Raw genomic sequence first — 6,728 nt, 5'->3', positions numbered from 1 at the left:
CAATGAATTAGCTGCACGCAGGAAGCGACTTGCAACTATGCAGGCCCGAAATAGCTACATACCTTTATATTGCCCTTCAACACACCTTGCTCTTGTTCAACCCCTTTTATTGCAAGAACCCTCTCTCATGGAGCTTTCTGGATCACGCCTGCAAGACAGTTCCATCAAAGCAGTGGCTAGCTTGTTAATGCATTTGGATTTTGGTGAGTGTTTCCTCCGATAACCTACATTGAGCATGCTCTACACAACCGATTCTCTTGGGATATTTTGCAGTTTGCATATGGTTTTCAAATGTTCTTGTTTTGAGCATGCTCGAAAAGACGGGAGTTGCTGCACCTTGATTGTTGCAGAGGTACCTAATCTTCTAATCTTGCTTGTCATGAAGCAGAGCTTCAATCATGAAGCTCAACTTTTCATTGTGTTTAGTGGTAGTCTTTTCATCTTTGGTTCCTTTCGCAATCTAGTTTTTGTTGAATAACCTAGTTTTTGTTGAATAACCGTTACCATCAATCACACCAAGCTCCTTCGGGAAGGGATGCATGTCACAAAAATTTTGCACCCAATCCTTCCTCGTCTTGTCCATTTCATTGAGATAGCTACCTAATGTTTGCATAAGCGAGAGATACGAGTTCCATGTTTTGATGATGATCGGCATGATGTCAATTCTAGCCCCCAAATTTAGTCCCTAGCCCCCAAGCCGTGGTATGATCATTCCCCCCGGATGAGGCGTTGATGGAGTCTCTCCTCTCCCCTCTTGAAGTGTCACAAAACAAAATAATGACGAAAGTGGGATTTGAACCCACGCCCTTTTGGACCAGAACCTTAATCTGGCGCCTTAGACCAACTCGGCCATTTCGTCCCTGACGACAATGCTGCGTATTAATTAAATTTTGTTTTGTAACATTGAAGAAGGGAAAGGGGGGGCGGATGTATAAACGTTGGGTACGACACAGGAGCGGCCTGACAGTGGTTTCGCAACCTACGTAGAGAAACAATGGCGAGGTTCCTCAGTCACTTGGTGTCGATTCCCTCAGTCATGAATCATGATGAGAGCGGGGCCAAAATTTTTGACAACCAGGTTCAAAGTACACTCGTTGGTTTCCGACAACGGACTGAATCTAATTTCGGTATGAAATTTAGAGAAATGCTGTTATCAGGCATTCAGGGAGATTCAATGCTGCTCCTCTTGAACAAACTAAACCCACGGGAATGCTACATTTTGCCGTTCTGCAGGGCCACCAATTTTTTTAAGAGCAACTGAAGTGATTTGAAAGCGTCTTCATTGGTTTAGCGACATTGCCCAAAGCAAACACACTTTTCAAAAGCCAAGTAAGAAAAGGAAGGACATAAGAAAACACAACTTCATTTTAGTAAATTACAAAACTCGACATGATCTTGCACATTCTTTGGCACCTCTTGGCCATGCGTCTCAATTGGCTTGCCGAGCTGTTCATCCAGTTGCACAACAACTCCTGTAGAGATAATGTAAGATTGAGGGGAGACAAACCCGCAAATAACCGCCCAACCGTCCTATATATAAGCCCCTGGCCCAGCCCCTGGCCCACTGACTTTTAGCCAGATAAAGACCCGTGCACTGCAGGTGTGTCTGACACGTTGCAAAACATGACATAAACATGAAGGGAATAAACTTAGTCACAACATGCTTTGCATCATGATAAACAAACTCCAAACCAAAAAGATAATCTTTCCATTTGGGTTGCTTCTTGCTAACGTATGCTCATAGCGTATCCTTTAGCAATAGATTAATACTTACCAACTGCCTATCTGTCTTTGGAAGAGTGGCAGTATTGCTATGGTGCAAAATGCTTCATAAGCTACCAACTTCATGAATTTGCATGCCGCTCCAAGTAAGCATTTGAGAAACACTAAGGCCCATAACACCTAGTGTGCATGCCTTTAGCAAAAACGCACTCGAACTTGCATTTTCATGATTTTAATTGTTGCCAATACGTATGGTGAATGTTATTATTATAGCTCTCCGATAACACAAGGAAAAAGAATGGGTAAATAGCCCATTTTGATCTCTTGAAAGCCTTGCTAAACCGTTGAACCATAATAGACTGTGAAAAATAATCACATAACCATGAAACATTTTTATTAACAGAACATAGCCTTGCAACCATCCGTCAATGTTGTTTACTATACTTGTAGACTCAATAGTACCCGACAATTTTTGTCCACTAAAATTGCTCGCAATATTGTGTGCTCAAAATGGTGAAACAAACAGATGTGACCAGCACCTATGGACTCTATTGCGACACATCATTAGGAAATAGGCGCCAATGTCAGTCCCAGAGACTCATATTCTCCACATGTAGAATATGTATCAGAAAATGATGTTAAAAAAGTGACATCTAGCAAGTACGAGATGTACTTGTGTGTGGAGGTAGTTGCAAACACCTAGCGACATGAGCGAGAGGGACCCTCATATACTTTGCTCCACACTGGCTAAACCAAACTCCATGAGTTTGTGGACCATGTTGCACACCGTGTGACTAACAACATGTGCCAATCAGAACCCTATCATAGAGCTCTGTAACTGTTGCAATAGGGAACAAACTCATGATGATATCATGATGAACATGTCAGAAAGAAAGTGACACTACTTTCCCAGAATGCTATGCTCTTACATGACCTTGTCACGGGACTGAAGATACTTGCAAATACATCCCACATGTAGAGTGTAACCAAACTTATTTGGAAATAAAATGAAACCAAATCAAATGCTTATGATGAGGTTGAAAATACATGACACTTACCCGGATGGCCAATGCATCTTTCCACCTAGACAGATACATTATCAAAACTCCTTTGAACAGTTAAACACTAAAAATAGAGAAAAGTGAAGATAAAGAAATTTAAACAGTTCACCATGGGTGTTGCCTTGACGATCCACGCCCCTTGGTTTGATCTTGGTAATCCAAATCCGTGGCTGAGGATCTAGAAGGAACTTATGGCCTACCCCTCAGAAAATTTTAAATGCCTTTCCTTGAAATTACAATTGTGAAGAGGCCAATAAACGACCAACAACACGTATAGAGTGATTTGTAAATTATTAGTGGGCTCATACCCCTAGAAATTCTACTCCTAGAGACAAATCTAGTGCCTAGAAACACGAGATCCTTTCAAGTTGGAATTGTATTCACAATTGGATATGTGCTAGACATAAAAGTCTATACCCTTGGGTTCTTGTGGACAGTCATGCTGTTTGAAATACTTTATCTCATCCATACACCGTGGTATAGATAAGCGTGCACGATTTTAGGAGCATCAAAAACTCAGGTTGATCTTGGTACTTAAAGAACGTGGTGCGAAAGTGACACCCAAATAGTCATTAATGGCAAGACTCTTGCCTATCCATTAAAGTCAATGGTTACTCCACTTGGTAGATCTTTGCTATCTTGAGAACAATCACCCATGGACTGAAAACAGTTGGCTCTTAGCCCATTGAAAACAGATGGCTCTTAGACTTTGTGGCTCTTAGCCCTTATGCCAATTTTAAATTAGTATTTAGTCTACTGACAAATAATACTTATTTTTGTGGCATCGTTGCCACTTTCTTACAGAGAGTTAGAGAACCCTGGCTCATGACTACACACAACCAAAAAAAATATCAAAATTCTACTTAAAATGTTTTCATTAGTCCTTGAGAGAAAGAGGAAAGATAAAGAGAATGTTGGACTGAGAAACCTTCATTAAGTTATTGTAGCGTGTCCCTTTGTGTATGTTGTTGTGAATCCTATGTCTGGTTGGTAGCTTATCCTATAGGCATACAACAGTCTGCTTGCACGACGCTCTCACAGAGAGAGGTAACATAAGTCACATCTTGACCACCTACCTTGTATGAGGTCGCGAGTGTACCAGTACCAGGGTGACTTAAGTATTGCACTTTGCCTATGAATTAAGTCCTTGATTTAGGTTCCTTTTAAGGTTGTTGTGTGTTGAAATCAATAGAAGAAACATAAATAAAGAATATTTTAAGCCATCAATAACTTACCTCGTCCTTGACAAAGTAGTTGGTGTGATAGCGGAAGCGTAAACAATAATGAGGTGAAATTTTGTTTACCTCACTGATATACCATGCATGCAAAGGTGTAAGCCCTTGGCAACAATGACGGCCCCTATAGATTGAGACAATACCAAAAGTGCCTTGCAAAATCCGGCATGGATACATTACAATTCACCGTTGTCATACGTAAATTGTGAGCTTATATCCTTAATTTGTGGAATTCCCACAATTGTGTACCAATGTCCTTGATTCCAAGTCAAGGATTAGGACCTTGGCATGGGTTAGAAGCCTCGCTTCTCATGAAATTTGTCAAAGCACTTTGCTTTGTTCAACAAGCAATCCTTGTCAACTTAAAAGTCAAGAGAAAAAAAAAACAAGAAAAACTTGAAACTATCTAGCCTGGTCGTCCTGATGTAGCCAGTCGTTCTGAAAGTTCAAAGAAAAAACTCGCTTGCAGCTAGCTCAAAGCCGTATCTGCTCCATGAGAGAGATTTTTCGTATGTACCATATACGCCCTCAAGTTTGAATGCTCATAGCATATTCCAAACGTGGGAAGTCTCAATGCAAGATGCCTAAACTGAATCCTTGCTTCACTAAGTACTTTTGTGCTTGTAGCTTGCAGATGCTGAAATTAGCTAATAGAGTGTTGTGGTAATTATTCACCACCAGCTTTAAGGAGCGGTGACAAGTAGTCGGCCATGCCAAGAAACTTTGCACCCTTCATCAACATTTTGATAATTTGGTCTCCATGCAACCATTGTAGATTGTCCCTAAAACGGGCATGATTTATTAGCCATTGTTGAGGCATGGCATCTCCATGGGCATACAATTTTTTTGGGAGATTGTAGTGCATCTCCGTTGATCAACTCAACAACATCGTGAATCACATATATAGTATTTGGTGATAGCAACAATTTCTACATGCCTCTGTAATTTCCTGCATGTGATCTTCTAGAAAAAAATGAAAAACTTGCATGTGGAGGTCATGTCGAGGCATGAATAACTTGTGCTTGCCGTAGGCAGCGGTTGTGGATGCCCTCACATGGAGGGAGAGGCCCCTTGGGTTGCCCCTTGGGCACCCAAACTTACAAATAATGTGAAAAAAAGCATCAGTGATGGCGAGCAGCAATCAACAGCAACTAAGGAGATCGAAATTGCTTGCACCATGAGCTGCAGTCTTCGGATGAAGATTCCAAGAAGCAAAGAATGCTCCTTGCAACAAGGTGATGCTTCTTGGTGTTGTTCTTTGCACTTTTGGTGCAACTTCAATTTCTCCCTCCTTCCTCGTAAGGGAGCTTGCCCACGCCAAGCGAATTTGCGATAAGCCTTTACCTCCATACAAGCGGCTTATCCCGCGTGATTCACCGAATCCTCCCTTTACACTTCCACCAATATGCCTTGCATGTCCATGCACTTGCGATAATCCACAACCCTTTGAGAGAGGAAGGCCATGCCTTCATACTTAGAGAGAGAGAGAGAGAGAGAGAGAGAGAGAGAGAGAACATGATCATCCATGCAATGCTTTCCCTTTCTCCATAGTTCTCCCCTCCCCTGAGCTTTGATACCAATGTAAGAGTGAGGAAAGACATACTCGCAAATAACCACCCAACCGTCCTATATATAGGCCCCTGGCCCTCTGGCTCTTAGCTATATATAGATCCCTATACTACAAGTGTGTTTGGCACTTTTCCAGGGCTGTGCCCTCCTAGTCCTACCATAACAGATAAATTTTCTCAAATACACACCTTGAGACCTACATAAGATAAAATTTCAACACTATTGAAGCTCAATAATCCCTAACAAATACAGATCTTGACACCTACATAGGGCAAAAATTTCAACACTTCACTAAAGCTCAATAATCCGTAAACTTTGTGACATGCTTGAAAGAAAACACCTACTAGTGGGCCAAGGATAACTATTCAGGGGACTATAGAAACACTTCTCGCTCTCTTGCAGACTTTTCTTTTTTTTTTGGGGGGGGGGGGGGGGGGGGTAAAAATTGGACTAGAATGAGCTAGTCACTTCTGATAGCTATTTCATGTTGGAGTGTTAGAGTTAGTTAGATCAGATTAGACAAGCAGACTTCAGATAAACACTTCAGATATATATAAGATCAGACAATGACTGAATTGGAAATACAAGAGACCGAGACATTAGGAGATTTCAGAGGTCTTTTGGAGGGCCTTTTGGTAGAGAGAGGAAAATAAGCTCCTCCAATGAGAGAAGAGCCTACGTTACGTAGAAAAATAGATTGATATTAACAAAAATATAAAAGGTGTCCCTCTCCTCATTTAATAATCTAGTGGTCCTTGAAGACGAGCACTCTCTTTTATTTAATGCGAGCACCTTTTTCAGAAGGTAGATGCGGTGCATTTGATACGGGATACGTCATCACTAGAACTCAAAAAGTCACAAAACTATCAAGTGGTGGAAGATTTTGAAACTTTTGATACTGCCAATGCGTCCGGAACGCACATATCTCCTAGAAATGAATGTCCAATTGCCTCGCTTAGACATCCAAAGAGGCCAAAAATGTCAAACACCCCTAAAAGAACATTTTACTAACGGCGCGCGAGGGGGCATTCCAAAATTTTGGAATGCCTCCTCGCGCGCCGTTAGTAAAAAGGCCTTTTTTCCCTCTTTTTAGGGAGCTTTTTGAGAGGAAAATGTCCAAAAACCTCTAAAAAGGGCCTTT

At 41.4% G+C, this 6,728-nt stretch overlaps 1 non-coding gene across 1 annotated transcript; it reads right to left on the bottom strand.

Moving 5' to 3' along the window:
- Window positions 1-778: 778 nt before the first annotated feature.
- TRNAL-AAG (transfer RNA leucine (anticodon AAG)) lies at window positions 779-859 on the bottom strand. Its single transcript has one exon. It is a non-coding gene; the product is annotated as a tRNA-Leu (tRNA).
- Between the last annotated feature and the right edge of the window lie 5,869 nt (window positions 860-6,728).

The sequence above is a fragment of the Adiantum capillus-veneris genome, chromosome 14, assembly GCF_014529385.1.
Source record: "Adiantum capillus-veneris isolate H3 chromosome 14, ASM1452938v2, whole genome shotgun sequence".
Lineage (NCBI taxonomy): Eukaryota > Viridiplantae > Streptophyta > Polypodiopsida > Polypodiales > Pteridaceae > Adiantum > Adiantum capillus-veneris.
This window is presented reverse-complemented; position numbering and strand designations above follow the sequence as displayed.